This window comes from Tupaia chinensis, unplaced genomic scaffold (assembly GCF_000334495.1).
Source record: "Tupaia chinensis unplaced genomic scaffold, TupChi_1.0 Scaffold000099_1, whole genome shotgun sequence".
Lineage (NCBI taxonomy): Eukaryota > Metazoa > Chordata > Mammalia > Scandentia > Tupaiidae > Tupaia > Tupaia belangeri.
The window spans coordinates 2935099-2947888 of record NW_006159563.1 but is presented as its reverse complement, the minus strand read 5'-3'; the positions used below and the strand labels follow the sequence as shown (position 1 = coordinate 2947888).

Sequence of the window (12790 nt, the reverse complement as noted above, 5' to 3'; positions counted from 1 at the left end):
TCAGGGCCAGGAGGAGGTGAGGGTGGTTAAAGTGTTATACTATCACATGGCTGAGTATGGTTCAAGTCCCAGACCTGATGGCTTGCTTTCTCACTTTCTCTCTCTCTCTCTCTCTCTCTCTCTCTCTCTCTCTCGTGAGCTCACCTGCCCTATAGAAAAAATTTTAAAATAACAATAATAATAAGTACAACTAAGTAAATAATTATTTAAAAAAAAAAAAGAATATCAAGTCATTCAACAGCATGCCAGAGCTAGGAAGAAAATAGTGAAGAGTATTTTTTTTAACAGTTACTTCATTTATTTTATGAACTCATACACATTTACTTGTCTTCTGGTTTGTTGAAGCAGTAAGTCAGACATTTGCCGCAATAGTGTCTGTCAAAATGGCTGTCCATGAACCTCTGGCACCACATTCCTCTGGAGGGCACTCCCAGGGCAGGCAACTAATTTGCCATTTTCAGCGACTTTATAACATTTCAGGGAGACCAGGTTAACCTGCTTTCTCTTATGCTTATTCTTCCTGGGAGTGGTACAGACTTCTTTTCTCAGCACCACCACGAAGTCTCAACATGAGATGAAGCGTGGACTCCTTTGGGATGTTGTAGTCAGGCAAAGTACGCCCAACTTCCAACTGCTTGCCAGTAAAAATCAGTCTTTGCTGATCAGGAGGACTTCTTTCCTTACCCTGGATTGTGGCCTTTATATTTCCTATTGCATCTAATGGTTCAACTTCGAGGATGATGGTCTTCCCGGCAAGGATTTTTACAAAAATGGGCATCTTTGTGGTGGTCCCACCACAGATGGTGTATAGGAAAGGACAATGAAGATTTTTAATGGTGATTCCTGTAACTTAGTACTATGTACTAAATTCATGAATGCCTCATCCCTCAGAATTATTCTGTAGATTAAAACTCATTGATCTAGATTCCATAAATTTATGATGTTGCAGTAATACAGCTATAGCATGTCATTCTGTTTGAAAAAACATTTTACAATGATTTTCCCCTTGAAAATTATAGTCTTAAGAAGAAAAGGCCTACTAATCTTCTCTAAGTGTGTCTTCAAATTCTGGGTCCAGTAATTATTTCCATAATGTCAATGGAACCATGATCCATTACCAGGAGTCAATAATGAATTTTTTTTTTCAATTGATTGGCCTATTCTTGACAAAGTTTATTTTTTTATAATATGCAAATAATTTGGAATAATAAAATAGTGTTTATTTTAACAGATTTATTTTTCACTAATTTGGATGGGGTTTTCTGTTCCTCTTTTATAGCAGCGAATTTACTATAGTTCTCACTGTAAATCCTGTTCCCAGCCCAATGAATGGGATCTGCTTGCTTACATGCCATGTGTACCAGAGAGCTGCCGTCCTTCCAGGCCTAGGGAAATACAGCTAGTGCAATAATATAGATGGGAGAAGAAAGTGAAGGAAGAGGGAGAAGAAAACTCAAAAATGAGTAAATGATAATATCCAAACTGAATAAAAGCCCACATGTGCTCCCTAAAATATCTCAAGGGTAACCATGCCAGGCCTGTCTCCCACATACTTTAGTCTTTATTGATTGTAAGCTGTATTGCTCACCTATGAAAAATAATGTACTTAAACTTACTGTCTTGGGACTAGCAGATGGCGTAATAATTATGTCACTGGACATGGCCAACTGCAATTCAAGGAGCAGATTCTGTGGCTTGAAACCCATGCCAGGCGTGTGTGTGTGTGTGTGTGTGTGTGTGTGTGTGATTTTTTGCTTTCTGTCTCTCTATTTGGCAAGTATACATGTACTATAGCAAAAATCTCTCTTAAAAAAACTACGGTCTTAATATCCTTTTTTAAAAAATAATTATTTTATGTAACTTTATTTATTTATTTTAATTTGACCAGAGAGGGACTGAGAGAGAGAGAAAGGGAAAAGGAGAAAGCGAGCTGCCAGGTCTGGGGCTTGAACCACTGTCAACCATATGAGAGTTCAGTGCCCTGTACCACTATACCACCTGCCAGCCCCCTTAATAACCTTTTTAAATTCTAACAAATTAAGTTAAATGTTTTGATTTTCAGGGTGTATGTGTTTAACAGTTACATAATTGCCTGTAATTTGTCTTGTTTTTTTAACTGTAAAAATAACCTGGTCTTAAGCACTGTTTCCATCACAATTATAACAAGAAGGCCACTGGGGTCCCTTCCCCTCCCTCGTGCCAAGTGCTGCTAACTCCAAGCACTAGAAGGCTGAACCTTCAACATTGTTGTCTCCCAAAGCTAGGAATCTCCCCTGCCATCTTTGCCAGAAACTGGGTTTCTATGAGGCACCTACTTCCTTTCATTGTTTCCTTCCAAAACAACTTCTATAAGCAAGGTGGATTGTGTACCCTTGCTGTAAAACAAGCTGGAAAAATACATTTGGGACTTATGGAAAGAATCTTCAAAGAGTTCATTAAAATAGTGTATGTTATTAAAAAAAAAATCTAGGGCCAAGTTTATGCCTAGTGATTAAGAGAGCAAGATTCCACATGCTAAAAAAGCAAGCGGGATTCATGTGCATGGATGCCCCAGAATCCTGACAGGATCGAGAAATGGAGGAGAAAGGATTGTGGTATGACTACTGGAGCATACTTTCTCCTTCTCTCTCTTTCTGTTTCCCTGTCTCTGTCTGGCCAGAACATGGGACCTCTGGCAATCAGAAAGAAAGAAAGAAAAAGGGAGAGAAAGGAAGGAAGGGAGGGAGGGAGGGAAAAAGGAAGAAAGAAAAACTATAAACATATGCATGGATTTCATTTTTTTTTTGCACCAAAATAAACTCATACTTTAATTCTACTGTTCTATAAACTTTAGAGAGGCAGGACTTGTACAGTGGGGAATTCCTCAAACACAGAAAAGGTGTTCAAAAGGGTGTCAAGGGACCACAAAAACCTAGGCATATGTCTGTCAGAGTGAAATGCAACCAAACACAGAACTCCATCAAGTTACTGGTAGTGGGTGTACAATTTCCCAATCATGGAACTGGAGGGACATAATGGTATTCCAGGAGAACTTGAGAGGGCTCGTGTGAGCATTGCTGACATCTTAGCTTGTGCTCTGGTCTGTTCCAGATGGAAGGACATCCCTGCTCAGGCCTCTAGCTGGGCCCTGCTCCAAGAACTGACCCTTAACCAGGGGCAGGCTGCCAGAGCAGCAGGGAAGGACGACTTACCTGCACGGGCACCCTCGCACTCCATAAGGATTTTGGAAATTTAATTGACACAGTAGGGAAAAAAGAGGTTTTCAAGCCTTGTTACTATGCATATGCTAATTATTAGGTAAAGGGGAACATTATAATTGAGTTATGAAACAGCTAAATAAAAATAAAATACCTGACAGAAAGCTTCTTTACATGACATTTTTACACAAGAATAAACAATGTGTTCTTTGTAGAGCTTAGGAAAAAAACAGAGTTCTTATTATTCCGTAAACTACAGGCTCTTGTTGTAACTAGACTAGTGCTTGTATTTGTTGACATCTTGATTTATAAAAACCTGAACAAGTTCAGTTTCAAAAATTCTTTTTCTTCAAGCAACGCCTCAAAAGGGGGCAAAAGATTGATGTCCCCGTCTAAAAATGGCATATGCAAAAGCTTTAGAATTCTCTTTGTTCAACTCAGGTCAGATTTCATGAAAAGCAATTGAAATTCCTCTTGTTCCCCATTCTTGATACATGTGTGGAGGTTTGTGTACTTAATGAGCACCATGAAGCTTCCTTCACTGAATTTTATGTCTGAAAAATGAAATGACCTGTTTCCCTCAACTCTTCCCCATCTTGTGTCAGTAATGGAGGTCTTCTCCTATATCACAGCAAAGAATGTGTGCTAATTAAGTGACTGCTGGAAAATTCAATCTAATGACCAGAATTGGTGGCATGTGCTAACAGTCGAAGCTGAACCTAAAGCAGGGGAAGAAAGGTTACTAGGTTCTCTATTTTCTTAACACTGAATCATTGTGGTAGGTAAAGTTGTATTCATGAAATGGCAAGCAAGTGGTTCACCATGTATTCAGATGAACGCATTTGTTTGAAATCCACTCTGAGAGCCTTTGTGTACGAAGAAAGATAACAAATGAAGGTTATGATGTGAATTAAAAATTTGGTAAGTATCCAAGTATAAGCCATGTTGATTCATAAAATGTAATTCTCTTTACATCAACTTTAAAAAGTAAAAAAGGGTTGACTTTGCAGCTGAGTAGTTAAGGGAACTGGGTCCCACATAGCCAACTGTGTTTCGAATTCTGGCACTGGCAGCTTGCAAAACACACCAGGTATGTTGGCACATGACCCAAATCCTGACAGACCAGAGAAATGGAGGAGAGAGGACTTAGCATGACCATGCCCCATTTGGGGGTACTTTCTCCCTCCTTCTATTTCTGTCTTAGTCTCTGTCTCTTTCTGGTCAGTGCTTGCATTCTCTGGTAATTAGAGGAAAAAAAGGTAAAAATTTAAAAAAATTTAAAAAGGAATACCCAAAGTATAGGTTCTGGTAAGGAAAATGCTGGTTTAAGGAAAATGTCTCTAAATTAGACACTTATCTAGAGAAAATTCTCTTCTCCAAGTAGCCTCTAAACCTAAATGCATATGACAAATTAAATTTTTTTTTTTTTTTTTTTTTTTTTTTTTTTAAAGGACACTCACCCTTTTTTTTTTTTTGCTGTAAGGCACATGCACTCACCAGAGAAAGACACACAGAGAAAGAAGGAAAGTGAGAAACCACCTCCCCAGGTGATGGCCACACTACAATCCTTTCTCCTCCAGGTTCCTCTTGGGACTTTGGGCACATGTGCACAGCATGATTTTCAAGCATCTGGGTCCAGAACTCTAAACATGGAGATACCCGTGTAGGATCCAGCTGCCTTAACCTCCATGCCACCTACTGGCCCACTAGTGTCTCCCTCTTCTAAATCAGGCCCTGAACCAAAAATGTTGACTAACGCTCAAGAATATCCAGAATGCTGTGAAATAATGTAATAAATAATCCTTGTCCTAGAGTTGAGAGGGCCAAGAAACAGATGTATGTTGCTGTTGCTCAGTGACCCAGTGACCTATTGTGTCCCATCATACAAAGTGGACAATGGAGAAGTTGGTAACTAGTATTTCCTGCTCTTCCTGCTCTTTTTCCTGCTCTTCTATGGAATCAATAAAACATTTGGGGGTGTCACAGAGACAACGGATGATGTTTAAGGCTTTGTCAACAGGCATGCCCTCTGTTTTTGCCTATGGGAATGTTAAATGACAGCTAGTAACTTCAGACCCTAAGTTATAAGAAAATGTGAAGATAGGATTTTCCCTAAGTGTATTATTTCCAAATCAATCAGATAGCCCCCTGAAACTCAAATGTGGCAATAGCCTACTTTACCTTGATTATCCTGTCTGTTAAATAACAGAGTTCTAGTTCCTTCACTCAGTTCCACCTTGGCTAGTACACTGCTCTTCCCCTATATCAAAAAATATCAAAAAAGGAGAAAGAATAAAAAATAAAATTAAAAGTCATAAATTGTGCTTGATGTTGGGAAAAATAACTTGGACTGAGGTGTTATGTTAAAAAAAAGATTTGTGGTTATCTTTGGTTTATGCCCTTGTCCATTATAAAACCAAATTAATTAGAAATTATGTGCTATTTTATATATACTAAGAAAAGGCTTACTGTTTTCAAAGTGCTGTCACACAATTTTCTCATCTGGTCTCCTTAAGATTCCTGTGAGACATGTTGAATAGGTATTATTATTTTTTAAAATCATTAATCATTCCATTTTATAGATGAAGAAACTGAGCGAACAAAAGGTTGAATATTGCTTGGGAAAACCCAGTTAATAGCTGTTGAGATTAGATACCAGTTCTTCTGAACTATGATCTAAGAGGCTCTCTACTTGAAGACCTGCCTCAGCTTTGGACGATTACACAGTTCTTAGCTGACAGGGTCTTCCATGCAACTGTCCACTTCACAACCTGCTGTGCCCTGAAAGGGCAGTTATAGGACTTGGAAAGCATGGTCGCACTAGAACCATCACACTTACGTTTTATAGACCCTTATGTCAATTCCCAAAAACTTCTATCTAAGCCACAAAAGGTAAGTATGTTACTTTAAGACAATATGTTTCAAAGAACCATAGTCACTCAACAAAGTTTTTAGGAAACAAGTTCCAAGGTCAAATAAATTTGGGAAACATGGCATATCACATATCCTTCTCAGAGATTCCTAATGTACATTTGCATATTAAAGGCTTTAAGAAGTTCTACAGGAAAGAAAACTGCTTAAAATCTTTCTATCAAGAATTCATTGGGGCCAATATTTGGCACAGTAGTTAAGGCACTGGACTCCCACATGGTCGACCGTGGTTTGAGTCCCAGACCTGGCAGCTTGAAAATCATGCTGAGGGCATTTATGTGTGTACCTAAAATCCCAAGAGGAAAATGGAGGAAACAGGACTGCAACATGGCCATCCCCGCTGGAGGGCAATTTCTCACTTTCCTTCTCATTCTGTGTCTCTCTGGCAAGCACACGTATCTTACAGGGGAAAAAAAAAATTCATCAACCCTCTTTGACTCTGAAAACCTTTTGTTGAGTAACAGAATTAACACCCTCAAACTATAGTTCCCCTAAACACATTTTGCAAATTGTTGCTATAGGAAAACACATTGACGTTCAATGTGCATGTCAGAAGTATTTTTCCCGCTACGCGATCAGGGGATAGCCTGAATGTAAGATGGATGCTGATGACCATTCCTGTGACATCAACCAGGGACTACAACTGGTGATGGGTGTTGGGACATAGAGAGCAGAGGCAGACATTGAAGGCTAAGGAAACAGGATAAAGGATAGGAATGAAACCTGGAAACATTGATCTGAGAGTGTGATGATGGGACCGAAGACCTGTGCATGGTGAGAGTGACAAGAGAGCAGTTAACGTGGGAGTTTGTCCTGTCTTCCTCATCCTTCTTCCTTCTCATGTCCCTTCCCTACACCAAAGCAAGGCATCGAGGAAAGGAACGGGTAGAGATGAGGAGGATAGATCCGAGCACTAATGACTGCCTTGGGAGGAAGAGACAGCAAGGAGAGGCATGCCAAGCAACTGGAGCAAAGAAAACAGCTGGTGGGAGTGACTAGTCTCCAGATGGTTGTTCTCAGAAAAGATGTAAGCCAGAGGCTACCTTTGTAGCTGCGGTCCTCCCAGTCAGGTGTCCATCCATTCGAGCATGCTTTCTGAATGAAAGGGCACAGTTGATAGCTATGTAAGGACAGCAGATGTAAACTGAGACTATCCCTGGCAAAACACAAGATGAAGATATATGCTCATCTTATCAAATATTAAATTTCAAAAATTTGAAAGAGCTATTTGGGCCTGGTCTTTGTCCATTTTGAACTATGAACCACAGATTCAAGAAAAAAGAAAATATAGGTATAGTGAAGATAGTGTGAATTATAATGGATTCCATTTTAAATAGTTTAGACAAAAATGTTTTCGTGACCTCATTCAGAAAATGCATTGTTCATATAATGCAAGCACTGTGCTCAGTACTGTAGGGGATGTCAAGATCATCAAAATATTATGCCCAAAAGGAGCTTCAAGGTGACACAATGAACTAGAAGATGTGCTCAGAGGACAAAGGTGTGTGTAAATTATCACAGATGATTATAAGAAAGCTAAGAACAAAATGTTGGGGAGGTTTTGAAGAGGAGCTATTTGGGAAGGCTTTGGAGATTGATAATCCTTGAACTAAGCCTCAAGGAATATGCCAATTATTAGCAGCCTTGGGGGTCAGAGAGAAGAGATTTTCAGGTGACAGGACATCAAAGGTAGAAAGAAGCATATTTGGGGTACGAACAGTCCAATTTGGCAAGAGTAGAGGGTTCATGAAGAAGAGATGAAGGGCTGCAGGTGGTGTGGTGGTTAAGGGCTCTGCACTCCCACATGATCCACCACGGTTCTAGTCCTAGACTTGGCGGCTTGCTTTCTCTCTCTCTCTCTCTTTCTCTCTCGCTGACTCTCTCAGTCTGGTCAAATTAAAAAGAAAGAAATAAAGAAAGAAAAATGAACCAGACACTGTTTGAACTACATTAAACATTTTTTAAATAATAATAAAAAAAAAAGAGATGAAGTTGGAGAAGTACACTGGGGCGAGCCTTATAGAGACTTGAATGCCAGCATAAATCAAGTGGATATAATTAATTCAGGAAATAATTGAAAGCTTTGATTATATGGTAGCAGTCTGGGACAACCACCAAGGAGAATGTCAACTCTGTACTGCTCTGGAAAGCTTTGGAAATATCAGAGCTGCTCCACACAAGGTTGAATCCAGAAAGCTGAGGGACTTGAAAACATTTGAGTTAAATATAAATATTAAGGTTCCTATCAGATCTAAATTAGACAGTCATATTTGCTTTCTATTCGTACAGTAAAACATTATCACAGATTTAGTGTCTTAAATCTATGAAATTATTGGATCATTGGAAAAGTCATGATGCATTTTTGCATATAAAAACAGAAAAATACACCCTGACTTTTCCGATAACCAAATAGATTGGGCCCACTTGAATAATCCAGGAGACACACTCTGTCTGTTGCTAGTGACCTTAATTTTCTTTTGCCCTGTAAATTCTAGCCTAATCCATTGCTAATAATAGAAAATACTTGAGTTTGGGTCATTTAGCGGGGTGGAAATTTATTCAGCTTGTGGTTTGGAGGTCTAAAGTCCAGGGTTTTGCTGCCGGTGATGTCTGAAGACTCTGCAGGTCGTCACATCTTGAGAGAGCAGGAGCATGGGTCTCTGCGAGGTCATCTGTGTGTGCCATACTCTCTCATTCCTTCTCCTGCACCCACCAGGCATCGGTCAAGAGGCCCCTGCCTAATGATTTTACCCCTGATCTCTCCCCAAAGGCTCTACCTTTCACACTATAAAGGTATTAAATTTCATTTTAGTATTGTCAAATAACAACTGAGTACTAATACATGAATTTTGGGGACACTCACACCACAGCGGTCACATATGCACAAGTTCCTGGGGTTATGACATGAAGATACTGGAGGGTCTATTACTCTGCCTACCATAGTGAACTAGCAGTCAGCAGTCAGGATCTTCGCCTCTTCCACTCCCCTTTGCTCCAAGCATAGGAAATTGCCTCATCTTGTATTTCTTTTTTCCTTTCTTTTTTTTTTTTTTTCGGGTTGTTTTTTTTTTTTTTTTTTTTTTTTTTTTTTTTTTTTTTTTTTTTTTTTGCTATAGGGTACATGCGCTAGCCAGAAACATAGAGAGAGACAGAGAGACAAAAAGCAAGAAATCACCCCCCCGGGGGGATGGCCACGCAGCAATCCCTTCTCTCAAGATCTTGGGCATGCATACATACACGTCTGGCGTGAGTTTAAGCCACCAGGTCCCAGACTCGAACCACGATCTACTACATGGGAGTCCAGCAGCATAGCCATTAAGCCAACTGCTGGTCTGGCCTCATCCTGTATTTCTGAAGGCACCTCTAATACCTGCTGTTGTGTGTAACCAATTTTACTGAAGGTTTGTGGATCATGAATGGCGATCACAGTACAGTACAGAAAACCACTTAATTTTAAATATAAAACCTCTTCTCTGGGGACGGCAGTTGGCATGGTGGTTAAGGACGCTGGACTCCCACATGGCTGACAGTAGTTTGAGTCCTGGCCCTGGTAGCTTCCCTTCTTTCTCTCTGTCTCTTTCTCTCTCTCTCTGTCCTTCTCTAGTACAAAATAAATAAATAAATAAATAAATAAATAAATAAATAAATAAATAAATAAATAAATAAATAAATAAATAAATAAATAAATAAATAAATAAATAAATAAATAAAGTTAAATAAAATAATTCTTAAAAAAAAGCCTCTTTTCTGCCAAAGTTTTGGACCACAGGAAGTTTTTTCTTAGCCATTTCCTCCTCTGGTCTGCTCACTCTACACATCTCCAGGGTTCTTTTCCCCTCTTATTCACTCTTCTCCACGCTGTGAGCTTGCCAAAATACTGCCTTCTAATCCTCACTGGAAACGGAAAATTTCTGTTACTTTATTATTTAAAGCAATTTGGCTTGTTTTGTCCCAGCCTTTCCTATCCAAGACATATCCTGGGCTTTCCCTTTCATCACCAAAAAGATCTATCAGCATCTTCACAAATTCTGCGTCTGCAGTCCATTTTAATTATTTTAAATAGATAATCTTCTTCTCCCTACCTACTATTAGAGAAGACTTCAGTACCAATTTTAGAAAGAGCATTCCCTTCCCATTCCTTCGGTAGTGCAAGACTAATTAGACAGTGGTTTACGAAGTAATGAAACTCACCATCACCTGGGAGCGTGGAATCAGCCCATGTCTGGGAATCAAGAGAGCTAGGTACTGATTCTCATTTTGTCTCAAATGACTTGGTGACTTTGGGCAAATCACAACCTCTCTGTGTCATCATCCTATCATCCTCTTGTGTATAAAATAATTAAAGGTGAATAATCTCTGAGTTCTAAAATCTAGATGAGAATTATGGCTCTTGCAGAAGTAGGCTCTAAGGTAATGTGCAGCCAATGGGTCATTCCTAAACATTTTGAGGGTGTGCAAGAAACAATGAAGCTAGAACTATACATGGAAGACAAACTTTTTCATGCCCTAGGGATCTTACTGTAGCTACCTCATTGAATTAGAGGAGTGTGTGTTCGTAGCTAGGGGAGTTTATTTGCCAATAAGCATTTGGAAGCATCCACTGTCATATGAGATTTCAGGGATGCCAGAAACTCTACTACTGTGATACTGATGTAATCTTCCGGTGTCACATTTAATATCTGGGGACCCTAAGTTTTTTCTTTCTTTACTTATTTAGGATTTTTGCTGTAGGGTGCATGTGCTCACTGGAGAGAGACAGAAAGAGAGAATGTGAGAAATCATTCCCCAACAAGGATGGCCACAGAGAAATCCCTTCTCTGTTCTCCTTTTAGGATTTTTGGGCATGCATGTACACATGCCCGGTGTGAGTTTCAATCTGCCAGGTCCAGGACTCAAACTGTGGTTGACTGTGCGGGACTCTAGCTCTGTAACTACCATGCCTCCTGCTGGCCCACATTTTTCCTCCATTTTTAAAAGAGCTATTGGGTTGGCAGCCAACCTGTGGAAGCCTCAGTGACTGGAAAAAGGGAAATAACAACAATTAGTGTTTATCTAAGAACAATTAATCTAGGAGCTATGGATGAGATGGAATGACATAGTGGGGACTAGGTGGCAAGAAAACTAATTAAGAGACTATTGTAGAAGTTCATGCATAATAAAAATGTAACAAGAAGTTGGATTGGACTTTTCCTGTGTCTTGGGGTTTCCCTGGAGCACCAGGGTTGAAGACAATAGGCAACAGGTGCCTATAGATTCTAGAGACAGTTACTAAACACCCCCATATGGGACTTGCTAACTAGTTCTTTGACCATCTACTCTATCATTTCCCCCTCCTATATAAGAGAAGTTAGTGAATCACTGAAAAGAAGGGTCTGGCATGTAAGGGAATTGGCAAAAGTGGAAGGTATTATAGTTTCTCTCTCCTCTCAAATCCTGTTCCCTGGACTTTAAGGAACAGAAAGGCTAATGCCCGACTCTTGCCTTGGGTGTGGGCAGAGACAGAGAGAACAGCAACAGGACATGTGTGTCTGGAATGTGACAGGGATAGGAAGTGAATTTCCCATAAGCCAAATAGATAGCATGAAGGGTGGCTGGAGCTCCAGGGCTGCATGTGGCCAAAGAGAGAATTGCTGTCTTGGAAGAAGAGTACAGCGTTTGATACTTGCCGAGACAAGAAGGTAGACGGCTGAGAACTTCAGAAGAAGCCACAAAAGTGTAAAGAATGGGACAGCAGTTGGACAGTGGCCAGAACAGAGGTCATCTGAGAGAGCATGTCAATAGACAATGAAGAGAGAGGAGCAAGGAGCGGCTCCAGATCCTCCCGTTCTTTCTATGCCCTCTCATCTTGCCTCATGTCACTCCCCATCCCTACCCCTAAAGACAGAAGCAGGTGACAAAGAGAGTGGAATAAGGAGGGCCAGGAGCAGACCTGGTGCTGCTCCTCCAACTGACCTGTGGAATCCCTGGCCAGGCCTGAGATAGGGGTGGGGAAAAGCTTTACACTAGATGAAAAAGGGAAGTTTTGATTTGGATTGGATGAGGTTTTTTAAATTCTGAAATCGAGACTGCTGTCTAATATCCAAAAGGAACAGGAAAATACACAGAATCTGCCTGAGGTATCATCCAGTGGCAAGAAAGGGAGAGACAACAAAACATGTTTGAAGGGAATGAAAGTTAAGAATAAAACTACTGAGGCCAACAGGTGGCATGGTGGTTAAGGTGCTGGATTCCCACATGGGTGACCAAGGTTTGAGTCCTGAGCCTCATGGTTTGCTTTCTCACTTTCCCTTTCTCTCTCTCTAGTCAAATAAGAAAATAATAATAATAATTTTTTTAAATAAATAAGTAAATTAAAAAATAAGACTATTGGGCCGGCCCGATAGCCTAATGAGTGGGGGAGCTGAATCCTACATGGATGATCATGGTTTGAATCTTAGCACAAGAGGCGTAAAAAGCATGCTGGCTGTGTGTGTGTGTGTGTGTGTGTGTGTGTGTGTGTGTGCCCACCACAAATCCCAAAGAAATGGAGAAATTGAGAAGACTAGATTGTGGTATGCCCATAACCAATGGGGGGAGGGTGCATTCTCCATCTATCTCTCTTTCTTTCTTTCCTTCTTTCTTTCTTTCTTTCTTTCTTTCTTTCTTTCTTTCTTTCTTTCTTT

General features: G+C 40.1%; 1 pseudogene; it reads right to left on the bottom strand.

Annotated features, from left to right (window-relative positions):
- Positions 1–190: 190 nt before the first annotated feature.
- On the bottom strand, positions 191–862 carry LOC102473062 (ubiquitin-40S ribosomal protein S27a pseudogene; annotated as a pseudogene).
- Between the last annotated feature and the right edge of the window lie 11928 nt (positions 863–12790).